The sequence below is a fragment of the Syngnathus scovelli genome, chromosome 11 (genome assembly GCF_024217435.2).
Source record: "Syngnathus scovelli strain Florida chromosome 11, RoL_Ssco_1.2, whole genome shotgun sequence".
Classification (NCBI taxonomy): domain Eukaryota; kingdom Metazoa; phylum Chordata; class Actinopteri; order Syngnathiformes; family Syngnathidae; genus Syngnathus; species Syngnathus scovelli.
In genome coordinates this window covers 7,182,768-7,205,378 of record NC_090857.1, presented here as the reverse complement: position 1 = coordinate 7,205,378, position 22,611 = coordinate 7,182,768, and the positions used below count along the sequence as shown (strand labels likewise).

Here is a 22,611-nt window from a genome sequence, read left to right as displayed (position 1 = left end):
ACTCTTCACTGACTCCCCTCAACCTCCGGTGCTTCCATTGCTGAAAGAAAAAGGAACTCAAATTGGCTGGAGGGATGAATAATGTCCCCGTCATTAAAAGTGGCTAAGGAAAGGGTTGCTCTTTTCATGTGTGTGCAGGTGATGAGATGAGCCGTTCTGATAGTGGTCAGAGTCAGTCTCTTCTCCTTGTTTAGTGAGCTGACGTGTGCTGACATGTTAAGGGAGCTATCCGGTGCTGAAAAGTGAAGCGAATATATATCTTCTCTTTGCATAGCTTTTTTTTTGCACCAAAATGAACTCAATGCATTCTCGAGTTTGTACCATAGTGTTTTACTCTTTATACCCAGTAGGGGGCGTTAGTGGTCCACAACAGAAGCCAACCCCATTGAGGAGATGATAAACGAGGCGTGATTAACGTTGTGGTTGTTGTGACAGCAATTGACAAACATTTATAATTAGTCCGTTCTCTTGAGAATTTAAATCTTCATCATTCCCAAAAATGTTTTGGACAGTTCTTTAGTGAAGTCCGTTTTGTGTCCCAGAACCTCAAGCAAAGCCTGCTTAGATGAGTTTTGTTTGGAAGAATTTGTGGAGGCCTCTTGATCCTTTGACAAATTAATGTCCAGGGAATGATGAAAAGGTGTAGCATAGCAAAAAATCCAGTTTGAGCTATTTATTTGTCCCCATCCAGATGATTTGTTTATCTAGCTATGCCAGCAACATAACAGTGATAATCAGAAAAATTTAATGCACTTTTACAAGATGGCAGAAAGAACCATTTTGACTTTTATTGTTTTTCTTCTGTAAAATATGATATGTCTTGGCTCAGTAAAGGTTACAAATATGTTAATATATGTTGCTAGTATGAAAAGTATCATCCTCTGTAAAAGCAAGTCATCGTATTCCTCCAGCTTGATTTGTTCGAATGATCAATGAGGGAACACAAATATACCGCCATCATTTTAGTTTTGTGCCGGCTGCTAATTTCAGCTCGTCATTATGAAGATAAATAATGCATCTGGCAGAATTTGTCTCCTTTTGAAGGTTACAGACTCCATCTTTTCTGCGGCTGTTGAGAAAGATGTATTCTTACCGCACCTTTTCCTGATTGCAGCCTTCTTCCGCCAATAAATTTATGTACGAGACAAAGACTGGCTAAATGATGGCTAATTTCATTGTCCTTGATGGAAGAGTGCAAGCTAATGGTGTGGCATACAGGATTTATTCTAGCCTGTTTGCTCCTTATTAACATCTATTTGTTCTGTTGCTGTTTGTTTCTCCCCGCCAGCCACTCATTCATCCATCTTGCAAATTCAATTGCAATGTTGAGATTGTGAGTAAGAGTATGTTTCAGTGAACTTATGATGTGAAGGTCGCAAAGATTAGATTTTATTTTTTATCCGCATCACTCCATGAGAAGAGGTTTATACAGCCTACAGCTGTTATCACATTTATGCCCTTCTTCAAGCTTCTTCTTTAGTCTCATACCGCCGTCTCCCCGAAGATAACGACGCGCCACATGACGCCATTGTCCCCCCCCATCCCATCCTCTCGTAGGTGGAGATTTAAAGTTGTGTTTTAAAACTGCCACTGTTCCAATCCTACTTAACCCCCCTCCTTCCGCCTCCTCCCTTTTGTCTCCCCCCCTCCTGAGTATACCACCTAACCCCTCTGAACTTCAGTCAGAGTTAGTGAAGACTGAGAGTACACTGGGGAGTCGAGATAGACGCCGACTTAGCTGACTGCTATTTCCCCACTTTCTCCACTAATAAGAAAACTTTCTCTTCTTGTGTGCGCTTGGAGATCACACACACTTTTACACCACACATAAACATTTTGTGGTACTGGGACACCTGTTCAAATTTTTGCTTGGGCCCTTCTGATCGGAGTTAGCGTTTTTAATTATTCAAATTTAATCATAAGTCCCTATGTGAATATAAATGGTTGTCTTTACAACTGTGATTGGTTGGTGACAAGTTCCAAGGGTTGACCCCATCCTTTGCCCAAAGTCAGCTGAGATTAGTGCCAACTCAACAGTTGAAATTGAATGTTTTCATGGATTATAAAAATTCCTACACTGGGGTAGACATTGAACGTCTCGGATCAGTTTCTCTTGCATATTGGATCTACGTGTATCAAAATCAAGTGTTAGCCATGTCATGATTGTTATTTTACTGAATTGCATACTTGATACACACTGCACCTAAAATCATTTTCAAACCAGCTATCAAAAGTCAGATGCAGAAAAAAACCCATTAGTGTTGAGTATACGGTAGCTTGATGGACTGACTTGGAAATGGAAGTAAAGGAAACAAGTTGTGTGTGTGCGAGCGTGATTTGAGTGAGAGGCTTTTCTACAAAGGTCAATGTATTCAACACGCTATCCTAAGAGGCAGGAAATTTAATACCCCCTTTTTGGTCGAATTAATTAATTATAATATTAGGCTAGCTCTGGGGCCCTTTTCTTCAGTGATTAAGTGAGCACATATCTTTAAAAGAGTGCGCTGGTCTCTGGGGGTGCTGGGGGCTTGTGAACCTTGAGGGAGGGGGGCACAAAGAGAGATGTTTAATACATGAGAGGACAGAGCACTGCTGGCCACTTTGCTCACCTCCGCATTGTGGTCCATGTTTAGACCTTGGTGGGTGGGTGGGGGTCATATTACATCTCTGGTGTCTTTAGATACAGGTTGGTGCTTGGTGTAATATGCACGCAGTTTGTTTTTGCAGCTTTTGTATCCCAATGCGCAACGTGTAACAAAAATAGGAGTTAACATTACTAACATGTGCTTGGGGCGGCATTACATTAAGTGAAAACATGCATTATGGAGACTAGTCCTTCTCAAGGACCCTTAAATTATTGATGATGAAGCGTTTTAATGTTTAGGTCATCCGTGCAGGGCCAAGCTTTAACATAAATAATACATCTTTAAACTAATAAATCTCATTATCCTGTTATAGTTACTTTTATAGGGATTATATCGGGAACTATTGTACACAATTATTTTTATATAATTGATTTCGTGAGTTAAATAACAATTATATGTTAAAAAAAAGGGATCCAAAAAATGGAACTGCATGCTGATTATTTTTATTTCATAAGTATTAACTTTGCATGCTGCTCTATTTGCATGCAATTATGTTGTATTATTTCAACACAATATGAAGTTAATGTTGCCTGACCTCATACAGTTTAAATAAATACAACAAAACAATTGTGCACAATTGATTAATCATTTAATTAATGTATCTAACATCATTTGAATAACAATAAACGTTTGGAGCATTTTATATTTAATTATGTGCCGTTATAATCAGCATCAATAGGAGTTTATACGAACCATATACGAGTGATGTGTCGCTATACATGAATTAATTATAATTTTCTTTCTTTGAACATACATGGCAGACTGAGCGTGTGTGTGTGTGTGTGTGTGTGCGTGTGCGTGTGTGCGTGCGTGTGTGTGTGTATGACTGACAGAGCTTGGACACGACGTCTCAATCATGATGACTTAATGATTCTTTGTGTCTCCAGCAAAGGTGGATGATGGAGACAAAGAGGAAGGGCAACGATGACAAGGAGGTGATGACAGGGTGACAGACAAATTATGACTGGCTGACGGAAAGTGTGTGCGCACGAGCCACCTCACTTAACCTGCACACACACCAGAGGAGTTACCTGACCTCTCTAACCGTCCAGGTACAATTAAGAATTCATTCCAGATCTAACGCACACCGTGCACTGATTGGACACCCTGAGGGTACTGGGGGCATGATTCACTTCCAAGTCATGAATTTTAATCACTCCAAATATACTGATTAATTATTAATTAAGTGACTTTAAGTGATGCTTTAAGTAATGATTTTTCAGGGGTGATGCCATGACACTTGAGTGTTTAAGAGTGTCTCACAGGTCTGATTTTGTCCCCTTTTTTAAAAATTATGCCTTAAAGGGGTCAAGTCTAAAAATCTTCACAAGTTTTATGGACTCGGCATACCGTGTTCCAATTAAAATGATGTTTTGTGAAACATGAATTCAGCAGAAAAATACACCTGTTTTTATTTTTGACAGGCGGCGGCCATTTTGTCTTACACTGCCACTTGCTGTCGAGTAAAATCACAGTGCCTTCGGGCTCAGCTTGTGAACGTCACATTAGCAAACCCAGGAAAAAGGTGAGCCTTGAAATCCACCTTAATACTGCACAAGAAACTAATTACAACATGCGGTAAGACTTGTTGGTTTAGTTAATCTGAAAGATGTTTTAGGTGTCACGGTAGGTGCTGCTGTTTTGGTTTGCGACATGATTCATAGAGGCAGAGCTGATGACTATGATTTGAATGTGGATAGCGGCTTCATTGAGCTGAGATGAAAATGGTCACAAGACTTATTTATATTTTGAATGTTGACATCCATCACAAAGTCTTACTTATGCTATTTAAAAAAAAATACAAGAGTAAACAGCCGCCTGTTGTGCACACTGTAAAGTGGCAGAGTAAGAATATATATGCATTTTTCCAACAGCACCTATTTGCATGGCTGTGACTATTCCTTAGGTTAACCTCCCGAACAAGACCCAAGCGGGAACAGGACAAATTACAAATTACCTCCCTTATTAGGCATGACCCCAAATTTCCTTTCATGAATATTCATTATGCAGACCCGCTCGGCGCGGCAAAGAAATGAATTTGCCCTCTTCTCCGAGTGGACTGAGAAAAAGGAATGATTAATGGAATTCTGCGTGGTATGAATCCATCATTCCTCAGATGGAGGCTGGCCTGGTAATAAGGATCCAATTAGAGGCACACTGGGTGGGACACGGCAGGAGCCACCACAAGACAGGCTTTATAACACCTACACACATATACACACACACCGTCACATTTGGTCATTTTTATGTTCGTTCAAAAAATTTCATTAAGGAAGAAATTGAGAGTTTGAATGTACACACTCACTCCCATTTGAGTTTACGTCTAATCTTCCACAATAATGTTATTAGTTTCTTTTTGGGTAGCGCCTAGTTTTGCCCTCCAGCTTTTTCTCTCAGTTGGCCCAATCGGAAGAATTTCATGCAAGAAATGTTTCATGTTTGTATTTCTAATGCTATGTTTGGTTCCCAGGTACTGAATGGAGCAAAATGCAAGTCTTGGCCACAGCCAACAAAGGGAGCAGTTAATCCGATTGGAAGTATGCTGCCTAAAGGAGTGGAGGTACTGTATCTTAATTCAAAGTCATCTTTTTATAATATTGGTACAGTATTTTAATAATAATGGCAACATTTATTTAAAAAAAGCTTTTATGAGACAACACCTGAATTTGTTTTTCTGGATAAAGAAGGAGCAGCGGTTCTAATTTAACATGAAAACTTCTAAGTGTTCTATAGTTTTCTGTTTAATATGCATAAACGAATATTCAGCATATGAATTACATTTCCACATACTTGATCAGATGTATTTTAATTCTTACTTTGGCGAAATTGCCTCATTCCTTTCATGAGTTTAATACCTTGCTGAGCCATCCTTGTGAAAAAACATGGCCATATCTCACCTGTGGCCAAAGTAAATCTAACTTCCTGCCGTGTCTTTAATATCCCTCCATCTAGTTCCCTGCGTCCTTTAATAAGTCACTCTGTTCCTCTCCCTCATCAACTAAAGCCTTTTTAGATGAATTACATCTCCTTCAGATTGATCCGCAGCACGGTGGCTCCCTCCGCTTGCCTTTCTGATTGTAGTTAATCCACATCACATCGTCATCATTTCGGAACAAACGGCCTCCGTGTGATACATCGGCGGGCTCGGGCTCGGGCTCGGGCGCGGGACAGGCGTACGGGTAGGAAGTAGAAGTGGAGATGTGCCAGCCTGCTCTCTGATCACATCCTGGATAAGACTTTCAGCTAATTAACCGGCGCTTGCCTATGAATAGAGACAAAGACAATGAAGCTGCCTGCCAGCTCAATAGCCAGAAAGGCTGTTGAAAGAGAGACAGATTAACATTTGTTCTTTTACATGCCTCCCTCTTGCACTAACACAATAACTTTGCTTATACTAATTAACAATTAGCAAAGACTAGTTGGCTAATTGTCTTATTGCTCCTAATCAAGGGGCTAATTACCTGAATGTCAATTTAGATTTAATTACTCCGTGCTTTGTTAATTCCCACTGAGCATACGTTAGCCCCCCCCCCCCCCCCCCCTCCACACATGGCTCTCATTCTTACTCTTATTTGGCGTTGAACCTGCTCCCATGTCCTGTGGTGGCTTTGGGGGGGGGAACTGGATAAATACGCAGATAAATGAAGGAAGGTATTTGAAGGCAGAGGCATTAATGAACATATTTTACCACCGGGCCTCCAATTAGTCGCCTCTCCGCTGCCACAAGCGGAGACAGGAGACTTCAAAATCCACCCAGGCATGCTTACTCTAGGACCCCCCCCGCCGCCCCACCACCACCACACCCACCATTAACATCACCTCTACCATCCCCGCAGTGACAACCACCACTACGGCCACTTGCTTCTTTACGTTTTCTTAAGTAACTTTTTGGATAAATCAGATTTTTTTGGGAGGTCGCAATTGCAAGGTATATTTAGATTAACAAACGATCACATTCACACCTATAGATCATTTAGAATTCACTTAACATGCAAGTTTCTGTAAAGTGGGAGGAAGCCGAAGCAAATCTACACACGCACACAGCCATCATACGTTTTCCACACATGAAGATGATTAACATCTAAAATGTCTTTATTCATTTTAATCTTCTAATTTGAATCTCTAAATATCTCAAATGTATTTCTTTATTCATTTTAATCTTCCCCTATAATGTCTTCCCCATTAAGCACAATGATTTTTTTTTTTCTTTTTTCCATCTGAATTGCAAGCATTTCGTTCAGCCACAGTTTGGTGCTGTTGTCTCACAATTATTCATTACCTGGCTGAATGAAGCCGAAGCCCATCCACAAACACACGTGCATATCTTAAAAGGAGCAAGTACTTTCACTCTTCCTCTCTAACTGCCTGGCTCCTCATACTCCTGCCAAAATACCACAAGACAGGGTATAATATATATAATTATCCCCACTTACATTAGCCATTATGCCAGTGGAGCATTGCCTGCAGAATGACACACGACCTGTCAAGACTTCATTCATGCCATTAATAAGCGCCATTAGTGTCTGCTTTGAATACCCCTTTTGCTCACTGCACTCATTTCAACATGTCATAGATTTTAATTTGAGGGTAAAAATAGCTGTGAGGATATTATGCACTCTCCCAGACAGTCTTTGTGGTTTTCTGATGGTGAGGAAGTTCACAGTGTGACCTTGGATTTTCTCTTTATTGGAATTAGAACCTTTTCTGCTCTTTAGTGCTACTGACCAGGATCACCTTTGTTTCAAAATTAACAATTTACTCAAACAACAATCCAAACTAACTCCAAAAGTTTCCATAGATATCATATTTGTCATTTCCTACCTCCAACTTTGGTTGTATAATTAGTAATTTTTTTTTTTTGTCCACTAGATCTGCCATACTGGCAAGCACCAATAGGACAAATAATTAAAAGAAAAAAGAATAACACTCAACCAATGTGCTACTTTAAGAAATAGGAGCTCATCTTGGTGTCTGGCACTTGTAAATTTGCCTGTTGCAGAATTTTTGGAGAACCTTATCTTTGGTGGAAAATGACATTTTGCTGCTAAGGCCAAATTCATGGCTAATTTAAGAATATTTATTTGGTGCCCTTTGCAAGCACCGTGGTGAACCTCATATTCTCAACCTGCTTTAAAGAGGCCATGCAATCTCCCAACTGGCAAACCTCCCACTTTGATTCTGTTTTTGTTGTCTCCTTCCCTTCACAAGTTCTGTGTTGGTGTGAACTCCCCAACATCGCATGTCTGTCTTTAAGTGTGTCACCCTGCGTGCGACTGTGCAGCACTCCACCTCAGGAGGAGGCACGGGGGGAATCTCCCACAGGTAAAAAGGCATGACTGCACTTGTGTGCAGCAGAGACGCCGTCCCACAGGTGCAAGTTTATGTGTGTGAGTGTCCCACAGGTACTGCAAGAGTTGGAGCCTCTTGACAGGCTGTGTCTTTGATCACTTGGTGAGTCAGTGGTTGTTTGCCTCGCTGTAGGGGCTAATTAACCAATGAAAGCACTTAATCACTAGAGCCTGCTGTCAATGCTGTACCTTGCTTTTGCTCTTAAGGAATCTTTAAACAAGAAGGTGGAAGGATGGATTTTTGGTTTGAGTTTTTCAAGAGTAGCGAACTAAAAAGAGTGTTTGTTCTGCAAAATAGTGTACTCTAATGGTATTCTAATAAAAAAGGAGTCTAGACTCAAACAGCTGGCAAAGCGTCTGGAAATTAAAAATCGCCGTCGTGAACTCAGTGACCTGTGTTAGCAGGATGTCTATATCGTTGGCAGAGAGACAACGTGCTTAGCCGACCAAGTTATCGTGAGGGAAAGTTTTGTCTTGTGGATGTCTGGTACTGTCGTGTTTACCTGCACGATGTTGATGTTCATTTATTGCCTTTGTAATGCAATAATTGAAGATGTGAATACTTGCAGAGTTTATAGCGTTCCATAGTGATATATTTTTATTTCATCCCTTTTTTATGTCATTGTTGATAACACCGGCCAAATAATGATTTTTTTTAATCCACAGCTGCAAGTAAACCTTTGGAGATGATTTTTTTTTGCGCTGATTCCAAATCTGAGCTTGTTTTTGTCTGACACATCAGGTTTTAATAATAATAATAATAATAATAATAATAATAATAATAATAATAATAATAATAATAATAATAATAATAATAATAATAATGTTTATTAATTAAGGGATAGGTTCAGAAAAGGACCTCAAAGGTCTATAAATTACAATGCATGGTCAAATCTGTACTGCACAAGTTTTATAGGTCAAACTTAAAAACAAAAAAAGACATCCGTGACAAAAAAAACTATCTACATATAAATCCACTTTTGAATAAAATTCGCTATTGACCAATGTAATTAATGTGAGAAATCATTGACTTGCTCAGTACCTTCACATAGATGAACATCATTAATCACAAATAATCGCACAATTAACGACATTTGGAGCAAAGGTGTTATTTCAAAAGTGTGTATCAGCCCTTCGCATGAAGTAGCTCTCGGTTTCAAAAAGGTTGCTGACCCCTGGTTTGAAGAAAGAACCTGAATGTTATTCTATACTTGAGACTAGAGCAGTAGTGAAGCGGGGAGGTCCACTGACAGAGTGGAGAATGGATAGTTGGTGTGCTAAAGTGATGAGATATTACTTGGAGGCTAAATAGCCTCCATTTGGCCCTCTCATTCTCTCCTTCAGCTCTCCTCTGACTCCCTGTGAATGACAGCCATGTTAAGTGGCATTTGACACCAAAAATGGAGGTGACTACGTGCAGGTGTGTGTGTGTGTGTGTCAGGACAGCAGTTGTGTAATGAATTAGAGACGTAGTAGGTCCGATTAAAATGACTGGTAATTTCTCCGGGGAGACGAGAGCCTGGAGCTGCATGAATCGAATGAGTGGCGGGGATGACTCACCACCACCAGCAGCCGTAGCAAACTTGAGAGCAAAGGCTCCAAGTCAGTGACAAAAGTAGGAAGACACGAGATGGATGCAGGATGTGACAGTTAAGACAGAAAAAGGCGCCTCTACTGTGCGCCGGTGAGCAAATCGAGGAAGGAGAGACGTGACAAGACGAAGGTGTGCAGGGTTAGAATGGTGGGAAAGGTCTCAAGCCTCACTAGTTTCAATCTGTTCTCACCATTCCCGCCTCTATCTGTGGCCTCGTCGTGGGTGACAGCGGTGCGGCTAAATTACCTCCCGCTGCTAGTCAAATTAAACGGCCCATATAGGAGACATATAGAATGTGTGTGCGTATGTGTGTGCGCTTATGACAAGACTGTCCATGGTCACATTAATGCAATTTCTTTTTCGATCCCTCCGTTCCCTCTGCCCAGCCCTGGATAATGAGCTAGCGCACACCCTCCGCCCCCTCCCCTTCCCCACCGGGCCTACCTGCTATGCACAAAAGGCTCTCAACGCTATTTTTGGAGCCCCTCTTCTCATTTATCTGCCTGATTTGGTGATGATAATAATCATTGTGGCTCGGGGTGCCATATTCAAATGAACTGCCATTCCTCCGCCGCTATCGGCCCCCGGTATCGCGTCAAGCCGCCCGCCTCCCCGCGTCTCCATTCCCCTCGCCTCTCCTGGAAGCAATACAAAATCCATTGAAGCAGCACCACCTGATATGTTTCCTTGTTGAGCGTATTCAAATGAGCCGTTTGAAAACTAACCTTGTTTGCATTGTAATGTGGCGTGCAGCCAGAGTGCAATTGACAACTCCCCCCAGACAGGCCTTCTGTGAATATGAAATAGTTGTTCACACGCCAGTGCAACATGATAGCTTACACGAGAGGCTCTGAATGGGCTCTAACTAAATCAACTGCATTTGAAGAGGGGATGCGAGGCAGATTGCGCACATGCAGTTATGGGATGCAAGAATCTTTACAGATGCAGTTGAACATCCCAAGTCCCCCAATATGTCAAAATTTCACACAGGTTAATGTAAAGTGAAGCATTTGTCGCATGTGAGACTGTCATAAAACCTCAATTAGCTGTACGAGGAGTTAAATGACATGTCAAACTGAAATTAAGTCATCAGTGAGCATAAATTGTTTTATTTTTCATTTACTACTATGGTAGGAATTATTTTCTGCCACATCCATACTTGACAAATATTCCATGTATTGAAAATAAAAAGCAACAAAAGTCCTTAACTTATGTTAAAGCTAATACAAACTAAACTATAAAAAAAACAAAACGAGAGTCTCGTGTGAATACCCCAATTAGCATTTTAGCATGCGCACGTTAAAATTGTCACTCTGTTCATCTTTGCCACTTGTGGAATTAGATGCTCACAGAACTGAAGCCTCATTCTGATTCCAAATTTCTAAACATTTTTTTTAATTTTCCAAACAGTAGCTTGCAACATTAATCTATTCCACTTTTCCCACTTACATGTTTGAAATCTGTGTCCCACAAAAAGGCAAAGGCTGCTTTGCACACACAGAAAACGTGATTTGATGACGAGATTAGTAAATTGTGGATCTGCACAAAAATAAAAGCTCCACTCCGTCATGCTCTTTTTGACTTTTTAGAACTAAAAACATCAAGGGGACCCCTGTCACTGCCGCTGACATTGAAATTTCTCCCCAAAAACACAAGTGAGATCGAGGACATTTTCCTTCAGTTGAGAAAGTTAAGATTTATGGATAAAAAGAGTTCTCTTTTTATTTTGGTGACAGGTGTGTGCTTGCGTGTGCATGTGTGTGTGCTTAGCAGCTGCTCTGGATAATCTGGGTTGGTCGTCGCTAATGGCTGACTTGTTTTCTGGTCCATCTGAGCTCTTAATTACATGATTGAGCTCGCTGTGGCCTAATTAAAGTGGTAAAACGTAATGCAGAGAGAGAGAGAGAGAGAGAGAGAGAGAGGGAGAGCAATCAAGGAAAGAAAGTGACAGAGACTTTGGGCAATCTTCCTCTTAAGGTTTTTCGCTGCCCCCCAAAATGCCCCCCCCCCCAATTGGCTGTTGAGTCGAGTCCACAATCACCAGGCTTATTCTTCAAGAGCACATTTTTATCACTTCATCTCCAGTTATTGAAAGCAAGATGGCAGCACGTGTTGCGTTTGAGGATCTGCAGGCTTGTCAATAACAACGTTCCAAAGACCAAAACAAAATGATTCTAATCCGAACTATTATTACAAGACCCCGAGGAGGAAAGACCAAGTTTGCAAGACACAAGAGACACGGGACAATGTTTTTGTTGCTCCCATTAAAAAAAAAAACGTCAAATGAGTACACTATTGGCTCAATTAACAATAAAGATCACTCATCCTTTCTTCTGTGATTTTTGGCCCGCAGTAATGAGATAAATATTTATGAAGGCTGAAAGTCCCCTGCCTCTCCTGCTTGTGTCAAATGCTCAGCATGATCAAAGCGTCAGCCCCAAAAACACACTGAAAGCATTTCAGGCTCTGCTGGCATTGTTTTGCTACTGTCCCACAGCTCCAAAACTGAGCATCACTCTGCCTCCCCCCCCTCCACTCATACCATACATTTGAAAAAAAAAAATCTGCATAGTTTTGGGACCAGCGCACTGTCCCTTTAAGATAAAATATTCTATCTTCTACATCATAATTATCTCCTTAAGGTAGAAATATTAGCATATCTAGCAATCTTATTATCTGAGAAATTGTCTCATTAAGTCAGCGGCCTCCCCTCGCGCCCACCTTGTTCCCATTGTCCACACTCCATCAGGGAGGAAGGCAGCTGAGGGCCACGGTGACTGACAGGAGGCGCACAAACGCTCCGAGCGCTCCTCTGTGGGGACCGACCCGACCTGGCCCGGTGTGACGAGGTTCGTCGTGTTCTCCATTTGACAGCAGAAAGGGGTGGGGGGTTGTTGTTGGTGATCAGGTGAGACCTGATGCAACTAGCAACATAAAGGTGGGCAATTTTGTAATTTTCTAAAATTGCTATCTCTTGTGAGACAATGAACAGCTGCACGGAGCTAAAAGTTTGAAGACTTGTGCTTCTTTCCGGGGATGTGAGCCGACCCCTGTGCAGATGCACTGATCTCGGCCCAACTGATGCTTTTAAATGACAAAGCATACATTTGCTTAGTAATCAGAAAAGGCCGGCTTTCCAAATGACATCTTCTACACTATTAGATATTAATGAGATGCCGGAGAATAGCCTCGGTTTCTAATCTGCAGAATTTAATCCCTGGAATGAAACCTGACACCAGAGGAGGCTAATGAAATCATCTTTTTAATCCGGGGAAATGTCCCTGGTAAGCCCACAGCTTTAGAGAGCTGCGGGACACGGCAGCGGTGGGCAACACGGGCCGAGAGAAGTTCTGGGAGAAGGAAGGCACAAACACAAAGACTGCGAAAGGGGAAAAGGAGCAGCTGCAAATTGTACGCCACGCTGTGTGATTAAAGATGAATTTGCCCAATCTTTTTGACATTTTTCCACTAGGCTGAAACCACGCTATGCTCCCTCTCCCTTTTCCTATGTGGCATTGACTTGTTAATTAGAATGGTGGCCAGGCCAAATGAATTTAGACCTTCTTTGTGTAATGGTGCTGCAGACACCAAGCTGAGGGCGTTTAATTCTCTTCTCATCAACCTTGCTGCATTCAGCTCTGGCCCTCATTAAAAGCAAGCCTACAAAGGTACTGGGCACAATGGACAATTACATATTCTTTTTTTTTTTTTTGCCATTCCTTTCACCCCCATTTTTCTTTATGAAGGCAAGATTATGTGTGTGCATCAATCTGGAACCATATGCTGTGCCGCACGCACTTCGGCGAACACTTGCACATTCAATGAGATTGGGTAATAATCATTTTTAAAAATAATTTACAAATATAATGCTTACTTTTCATATCAATAAACTATTTGTAATAATAAAAAAATAAAATTAAGCAAAATAATGGAAACACTTCAATATGAAGGAGCGCCACAATAAACAGTGTAAAGTTGTTCAAGAGTAATTGTGTCTAAATGTCCGATCGAAAAACACACAAATATCAATTTGAATATCACCGGCAAATATTTGAAATAAGTGTGCGGGCGTGGGCAGTGTGTATGAGTGTTTCAAAGTGTCTAAATACTTCTGAGGCCAGTGTGTATTAATAGGCAATGTGTGAGACACGAGGGTCAAGGCGCGGATATGCTTAACAGGCAATTTACAAAGGTCAGGTGAGTGGGATCAAACGGGTGGGAAGATCACACCTTACACTTCTAAATGAGAAACAATCATCCCTGTAAAGGTCATCGAGACACAACCACGGATTAGAATAATAGAGTGGGCCCGGCGCCTATCTTCATTGTCCTTTTCGCCACAGGGGGCACCATGGGAGCAGAGCCAGGCCCCCTACCTTTTCCGATTTTATTCTGCTTCTTCACCTTCTTTAAAATTTTAAATTACTTTCTGAGCTTCTGAAATCACAAAAGTCTCTTTGACAAGGAACTAGTTAAATAAAAATCACAAAAATAGGCATATTTTGATTGAGGATATGTGTTTGTCATCAGGTTATGATGATCAATATTGTTATTAATATTTATCTTGTTTATAATCTCAAGTCTGAAAGAGAGCTCAAACTAAGATAACATTCAGGGCATGTGGCAAAATTATCTTTCTGTATATATAATTGTATATATTTCATATAATTTACTGTACTTAAAACGTCTAATTGCTGGTTTGTGCGATGGAAAAATGAAATACGGAAAAATAGTGACCGAGTTTTCAATTGCAGTGTAGATTCTGCAGGATGATGGCTTGATTCATGCAGAGGTGCGGGGGGCTTAGTAAAGCATCAACAGGGGGCAGTATTGGGTCACATTAAACAGACAGCCCTTGGTCCACAACTGTGCTGCTTTCTCTCAGGCCACGCAGTCCTGTAGTCCTTCCTCTCAGGATTAATTACTCTCTTTTTTTTTTTTTTTTTTTCAATTAATGGCTTAACTAGAGCTAGTGGTGAGTGAGTCTGAAAACACACACACGAACGTCACACTGAGAGTGACCGATGAGTTCTAAAAGCTTGTGGAGACAAAAGTGCACTCAGGGATGAGCATGGGCATTACAATAAACCCCCAAATAAAATGTAAAGCGTGATAACGGAATTAGGAACACACCTCTAGCGTGTCGTGACGAGGCCCCCGGTGACAAACACCCACACTTCTGGTTTCCATAGTAATGAGCTCAACTGTTGCAGGGGGACCTTAGACACTCGTATGCACACATACATATGGCGCCACGCACCGGGGGAGCTGTCAAGTATAAATTAGTGCAGCTGATGTGTCACAAGATGCCCCCCCAAGGTCATTAATTGGTCAGCGATTGGAGGTTGGCATGTCATTTATAGGAAGATAATTTGCATTTACTTGCACCTCAAAAGCAGCTCACACAATCTCCATGCCGAAGCTAAGACGTCGTCGTTTTCTTATCCCTCAAAGTGCTTCAACAAGAGCATCCTTTAAAAACGGAACCATTCATGCATTTGGAATTCTGGAAAAAAAAAAGTTTGATGCGGAGCCTCGTATATTAAAAATTTGTCTTCATTTTGAATGGGCCGAAGAACACGGTGAACGCGTTTTTATTCTCTCAAGTATGGCACATTCTTATTATCATTCTCGAGTAAGTCGCAGTTTGAACAGATGAAAATGAACATCAATGGAGACCTGATGAGTCTTAAAGGCGCCCATTGTTGCTGAACCAGAACCAGATTGAAGGTCAAGAAATATAATAGAAAATCTCGGACTTTTTGATGACATCCTTTTGAACGTGTGGAGGCTTAGTGTTCTTGGAGGACAAAGGAGAAGATGTGTGAAAGTGTGCGTGTGTGTGTTTTCAAAAGTACAGTATATTCTTAATAATGAAAACTCTAAAATGCTGAATGTGACTCTTACTAATCAGAGCAAAGCATTACATCACATTTTACACAATAATTAGAATTAATAATATCTGTTCGGTGTATGCATTTGATGGCTGAATCAGAATACAATTTCCAGCAAAAAAAAAAAAAGAAATATATAACACACACACACACACATTCACACGCTCGGTCGCTCCTTTTCTTTCTCTTTGCTTATTTCTTCAACTCTCTCCGTCTCATTGGACCATAACCACAGAGATGAGTTCAAGCCACCATTAAAGCGTTAAAAAATTAAATATATATATGTATTAAAAAAATGGTAACGCTCTTTTTAATTAAAAAGGATCCTAATAATCCACATCATATTATACGTCGCAGATTCATCGGTCAATTTAATAACAGTGAGGCTTTTGGATCTTAATATCTCTGCTACCAGGTTTCCTTCATAACTGAGAGCTCGTGTTAATTACAGCAGCGCCTAATGGTGGGGAATATTCCGGGCCTCTCCATGTTTTGATAAATGGCTTTCCACTAAGATTTATTCCTAATTATCTCATTTGTCTTTCTCCATTACTTTTTATAGCTTAAATTTATGAAGTCATTAAGACGTTAGTGGGCCTGATAATGATTAGGAGAAGGAATTGTATGAAAGTGAATTATATGAAAATGATTATGGCTAAAGGACTGTTTAAAATGAGGGCTGCGGAAGGCTGGGCTTATGCGTGTGCGCGTGCATTTGTAAGATGTATAATGGATATGAAAAGTCTGCACACCCCTGTTCAAAGGCTAGGGTTTTTTGTGATGTAAAAATTTGAGGCCGGGGAAAATAATTCCAAAACTTTTGTCCACTATTAATGAGAAAACACGGATAAAAAAAAAAAGGTTATTCGGATGGATGAGTAAAAAGAAATATAAGTATAATATAAATATATATAATATAAATAAAAATAAGTTTGCACATCCCTGTTGAAATGCTAGATTTTTTTTTGTGATGTAAAAATTTGAGGTCAATGAAAATAATTCCCAAACTTTTGTCCACTATTCATTATTTAAATAAATAAATCGATAAATACATTCATTCGGAGTGGTGAGTAAATAATGTGGTAGTCAAATCTTACAACACAAGCCATAGTGTGCAGAGAGCTTCTGTAGCATCAGAGCACTCTCATTGCTTTAAAGGAATCAGTGGACAACATGCAGCACAGTGAGGACAGTCACAAGTGGAGAAAATATGGCGAAACTTAACAACAACAACCAGATGTCCCTCCAAAAATTGCTGAAAAGACGAGAAGCAAACTGGTCAGGGAGGCTTCCAAGAGGCTGACTGAAACATTTAAGGGTTTGTAGTAATTTCTGGAAAGTACTGGCTGTTTAGTACATGTGTTAACAATTCCTGCTGTCTGCTTCGTAGGTCGGAGCTATGTGGTAGGGAACATCCAAGCCTTGCTACATTCTAGTACAGGGTCATGGAAGTTGACGGACAGAGTTTGCTTTCACGGGCCGCGTAGAATGATGTGTGAGGCCAGATCTGGCCCCCGAGCCTTGACTTTGACACCTGTGCCATACTTCATCTCTTTGGACTTTATCACTGCTTTGAACACAGGTTTTCCTTCCGCTGCACTTTTAATTCCATCTGCCCTCTCAGATAATGAAACATATAAATACAGAAGGCCCACCTTTGGGATTTTGGAGTTATGATCATCGCTTCCTTGTTTCATCGGGTCGATGAAGCCATTTAAGCCCCGAGACAATGGGGATGATGGATAAAATGCGCACCGATGCTCTGTCTTATTCAAAGTCTCTCTTGTGTGTCAGCAGTCTGTTCTGCTGCACCCCCCTCACCCCTCCCTCACTGACAAGATCATAAGAGGCGGTCGGTGCAAAGCTCCTGTTTAATGAATTAATTACTTGATTATTTAATCACCTAGATGAGACTTGTGTTAATTAGCCAAACAGCTGGGCCAGTCAGGAGGCCGGCCACACACCACCTCGGAGATGAATACAAACACGTGTTCAGACATCCATGATCATTTGCGTCACTTGTCTCCCTTGCCATCACCATGCAAAGCCCCGTAATGTGAAATCATCACTTTATTACTGAAGATATTAGACATATTTGACATAAAAATACACAACTCTTCACACTCAAATTCACACTTAAGGACAATTTATTGTCTTCAATTGACCTAACATGCATATTTTTGAAATATAGGAGGAAGAAAGAGTCCTTGGAGAAAACTCATGACAGAACACACAGCGTCCACACAGGAGAGAAGGAGAGAGAATCATTTTCTATCTTATGTTGTCTCATACACAACACACACCCAAATTTAGGTACGTACACACCCGCACTTTTTGAAGCTTTCCCTTGCTGCCCGTCAGGATCTTCCTTGATTGCGTCTGATTCTCTGCATTTGTACTGTACTGTGTTAAATGCAGCATCTTGATGCGCGTGTGCGTGTGTGTATTTGTATGCGTGCGTGTTCTGCCAAGGTTAATTGAGACACAAAGCTCATCTCTGCCCTGATGAGGGTCAGAGCACAGAGGCAGATCTGCATTGCATTAATCTAACCCCAATTTATGCCGCCACACACTGTCAGTCGCCACCCTGCCCCCGCAATCACATGCGCACACATTCGCACATATCCATTAATTTAGCCCAATTTGTATTGTCTCAGCCTGCTCTGATGCACGGCACGTAAGGCACGCACACACATTCACAACCAACTCACACAACCCGTGCGTGATTTGACGTCATTCCCCCCAAAATGTGTCATCTAACAGGTAAAAGTTTCAAACGAAATTAGCCAACTGCAAAAGAAAGCAGTTTTCTCCCTGAGTATCTTTCTCGCTAGTACACCATCCAAGAAGTGGCCTCTATTATTCATGCGTAAGTTTCTTGCAAAATGCCGATCTGACAGAAGCAAAAAAAAGAAGCCTGGAAGCACCACAAGAAGGGAGGCAAATTAAGCCGCCTCACTCCAACACTGAGGGACCATTAAAGTCGAAACGCCTGATCTCCCCAGCCGCCTTTCCTCTCCATCCTCTCACTCGTTTGTTCACTCCAGTAGCTGGAAAGGTTAACCGTGAGAGTCTCTCAGAGACACTCCAGCAGACACACAAGTGATCTTTCTTTTAATTGGCTTTACCCACTCTCTCTCGCTTCCTCTCTCCTCCTTAGCGGGTCAGCACTGGCCACTGCCAGGCCAAACTGAGGGAACACATACACACACATACAGAAACACTCACACTCCACGACAAAGAGGCAGACAGGTTGAACCGAAGTCTTGATGTGCAAAGCAAAGTGCATGTATGTGTGTGTGCGTGTGAACACTTAAAATATCTCCATCCGACCAGTCAATCTGTGGTTAGTAGTACATGAGTAGCGGAGCTGTGTAATTGAGCGATATGCCTCTCAGGCCTGCAAAATGTCCTCATGCATGAAGCAGCTGACATTGCACCTCTGTGCACACTTAAGAACAATGACAGGTGGAGAGTCGTTATCAGTTAAAAAAATCCTAGCTGCCGTCCTTTTTTTTTTCCTGTGCTGAAAATAAGATATCTCCTTTGAAAAGAGGACGTGGTCATCCTAATTATGCCGCCATATTGTTTCAAGTTTGAGTTAACGTGACGCCATTGCAAACAGCAGAGACAAACGTATCCAATCCTACAACTTCTCATCACATCTGGATAAAAAAAAAAAATTGGAGCCTATTCTTTTCAACTCAATCTGGCAGCTAGCAGGTCTGGATAGCGGAGAAAGAACCACAGTGTGAAATGAGCTACACGTTACAGTGAGATGAGCTCGCCGGCCAAGAATCAGAAGGAGATGACAAGGCCGTCCGTTGTTGCGCCAATTATTCTGCTCCACCTCATACGACGCTACGGCCGCTCGGCAGCCATTACCTGCAGATTGATGCGTGTGAAAGGACATCATCCACTTGTCCACCGGCACATCGGCCGCAGCAATCTTTGCTGACACCCCACCATGGTTCTAGGAGGGTGTTATATGAATTACTGATGTGCTGCATTTTCCTCACAGGTGGAAAACCACACAAGGGTGAAAGGCACTGGCAAGAAATAGCTTTTAAGGTTGTCATGGTAACAAGAGAGCTTTAATAGGGGCGGGGCCAATAGTAGGACTCCTGCTGGCCGCCCGCTGTCTCACTGGGTTGCAGGTCAGGCGTTTAGGTCACTTGGACAATGTCCTTTTGAAGTGTAACTGCCGTGCCGCTGTGTGTTTCCTCTGAGGCTTGTGCTCATGCTCACATGTATGATACACACAAGGGTCATGGCCGCTTGGTCAGACACGGGACAGGATGTAAGTATTTATATGGACAGGGCGCCTCTTCCTGTGCCAGCGCTCAGGTTCTTTGTCGGTTTTTAGGGCTGACTGTAAATACCATAAAAAAAATAGTCCTTTTCTCAAAGCCTCAAAATATGTCACTCCCTTCCCCCACATTTACTGGCTATTTAGGAACAATGAAGTTTTGTTGGGCAGTTTCACTATAATTGGGACATGTTTATTTTTTCTTGCACAATTTTAGGTTATGCTAGAGTGTTAAACTGGTGGCTTGCAAAGGGTCTCCAGTTCTGCCAAATTGAAATGCAGAAAAAGTGTGTGTGTGTGATAGTGTGATCGTGTGTGTGGACAAGGCTCTGGTCTGTGCTCCCTGTTTGCTCAAGGTGGCATGAGTCAGCTTGAATCAAAAACAGGGGCTCTGTTTTTGTGTGACGCGCCAACAGCCTGTCGGACACACACACATGCGCACACACACGTACGCACACACACGCATGCACACACACACCTAGCCACAAGTCAACATCTCTGTACCGAGCTAAACTGCCTTTTGATTCCCCCGATGATTGCAAGCAGCATTTTTGCCTCTGTCATTCTCTGATCTCCCGTTTCCAGCCAAAGTAAATACATTCTGTTTACGTTTATATTTTAGATTTGAATTGGGGTTTTCAAGCATCCTGTACAAAAGTCAACAGCACAGCGATACGCCTTAGCACATGGAATGAGCTTGTATCCAGGATATAAAGTGCAATTGATTGTTGACGTCTCATGAAGCTAAAGAGTTGTTAAAGAATATCAATTTTTCAAATGGACGTGCTTGGTTTGACTTCTATTAAAAGAGGGTCATGATGTCATGACCATGGAAAAATGTGGGTCCCAGTTGATACTCAGTAGTTACTCTGAGTTGCTATCCCTGATACACTGCGCTTACGAGCCTCCACCAGGTTTTGGATGACTGCCAGATGCATAACCGGGCCCTTAAAACCGACCGTGAGGTCATGTCATTCCAAATGTTGATTAAATCTTTACATTTTTAGTGCTGTACCTTCAATGATAACCAAGTTCATTCATTTAATTAACACAACCACATCACTTTGTCTTAAAGGCCGCTAAATCAATGATATTACATCATGGAGAAACTCCATCGACTAGCTAACAAATAGTATCTATGTTGATATCTTTATACAATAGAAAGTGTTCAGAAGCACATTTAGAAAGGTAAGATAACAATAGTCATCTTCTGGGAAGAAAAACTAAAATTAGTGCTGTACTGAGGAGCTGAGACGTCTTTGTATGTCTTGTACTGCCCCCAGCTGGCCATGGCCGGAACAGCAAAATTGTTTTATACTTTTTAATTCTCTTTAACCATAAGACTACTGTATTCTTTTAGAAAGGGTAATATTGTCGAGTGATATTTTTCTTCACTGGAAAAACATTTGATTTTAAGTGTGCTCGTAATAAAAAATTTGAATGTCTTTAAAATCAACATGGTCATTAACCAATAGACAGCAGTGGTTGTTGTTGAAGCAGTAGATTTGCAACTTGCAAGTCCATGTGTGAGTCATCTGTTCAAAAATACTCAATTCGCAGCCTCAGCACACGCAGAATGCAGATTTTGGGCAGTACTCTGGCGGACTCGGTGTGCTTGGCATCTCCCACCCACACAGATGAAAGTCAATTCTTAAGTGGCAGTGTCTGCTCAGTGTGCACCTCCCAAGTCTGACATATATGTGTGTGTGTGTTTGTCATTATAGAGTCGAGGAAGAGTTAGCTCTCAACATCGTTCACGTTCTGCTTTTTATTGTTTGACTTGGTCGCCTTTTTGTTCGGCATTCTCAAGCGTCTGGGATGGATCAAGCATTCTAGTGATGGTTTCACTCAGCTTTGAATTGGATAAAGTTCCGCTTCAGTTTGTCACAAAGACACGCTGGAGTCGGAATTTATTTTTTTAACCATATCATTCACATCGGTGACGTTTACTATGACCCCGAAAGCTCTTTTCGCCTTCCAAATACAATTCAGATAACTTCTATGACCACAGATACCGTTTTTATTTCCTACAATGTAAGATAAAGAAACACCTGCAGGGAAATGAACCCACTGACCCGAGATCAGCATCACAAATTTCTTTGCTCCCTCCGAAGCCTGGATATTAAAATGACTTTATTCTGGAAAATCTTTTATCACTGATTCATTATCAACAGATGCTCTCACATAATCGGCATGAATCTATCGGTCACTGTCTCGTAAGGTTTTGGTTCAACCTTGCAGGGATTGGATATTTGCAACATACGTAATTGGAGGGAGGAGCTACTCCCTAGTCAAAATATACACGCTCTCTCCTCCACAGCCAGCTGTAGAAAGCTTTTTCATTCTTCCTGCGTCAAACGCACATCAGATGCCATTTGATACTTTTTACTTACACACGCAAACGGTCATCTGGGTCGCTTCGCCCACTCTCGGGCCCGCTGCCCGTGCGTCTGTACACTTTGTGTATGTGTGTGCTTTTCATGAAAAGCCACTGGCTTGCGGTTGCCTCAGTAGCTCTGCAGCAGCAGTAACTCGATACAGTAAACACACATTTTTGTCATCCGTCCAAGCTTGTCTGCTAGCCGTGATTTAGTTCCGCTTCGGCTTGTAAAAAGCCATCGAGCATCATCGGGAAGGCAAAATGTGTCAAGAAGTTGATTGTATTGAGTTCACATGGAGGAAAATGCATTTCATGAGATCTAACCCAAACAAAATAATTATCTGAATACATCCTTTGTTTGGCATACAGATTTGGATGTGAACTACAAAAGTAATGATAAAGTGTAGTTTGCAACCACAATCTCCTGTTTCCTCTGGCTGA

The 22,611-nt window shown here is 41.5% G+C and overlaps 1 long non-coding RNA gene across 1 annotated transcript in view; it reads left to right on the top strand.

Annotated features, from left to right (window-relative positions):
* The first annotated feature begins 3,449 nt into the window (after nucleotides 1-3,449).
* LOC125977428 (uncharacterized) overlaps nucleotides 3,450-22,611 on the top strand; it is a 46,230-nt gene continuing 27,068 nt past the window's right edge. The window contains exons 1-3 of the long non-coding RNA XR_007484629.2: nucleotides 3,450-3,697; nucleotides 4,070-4,170; nucleotides 5,116-5,205. This is a non-coding gene — a long non-coding RNA (uncharacterized lncRNA). The remainder of the gene's footprint in view (nucleotides 3,698-4,069; nucleotides 4,171-5,115; nucleotides 5,206-22,611) is intronic.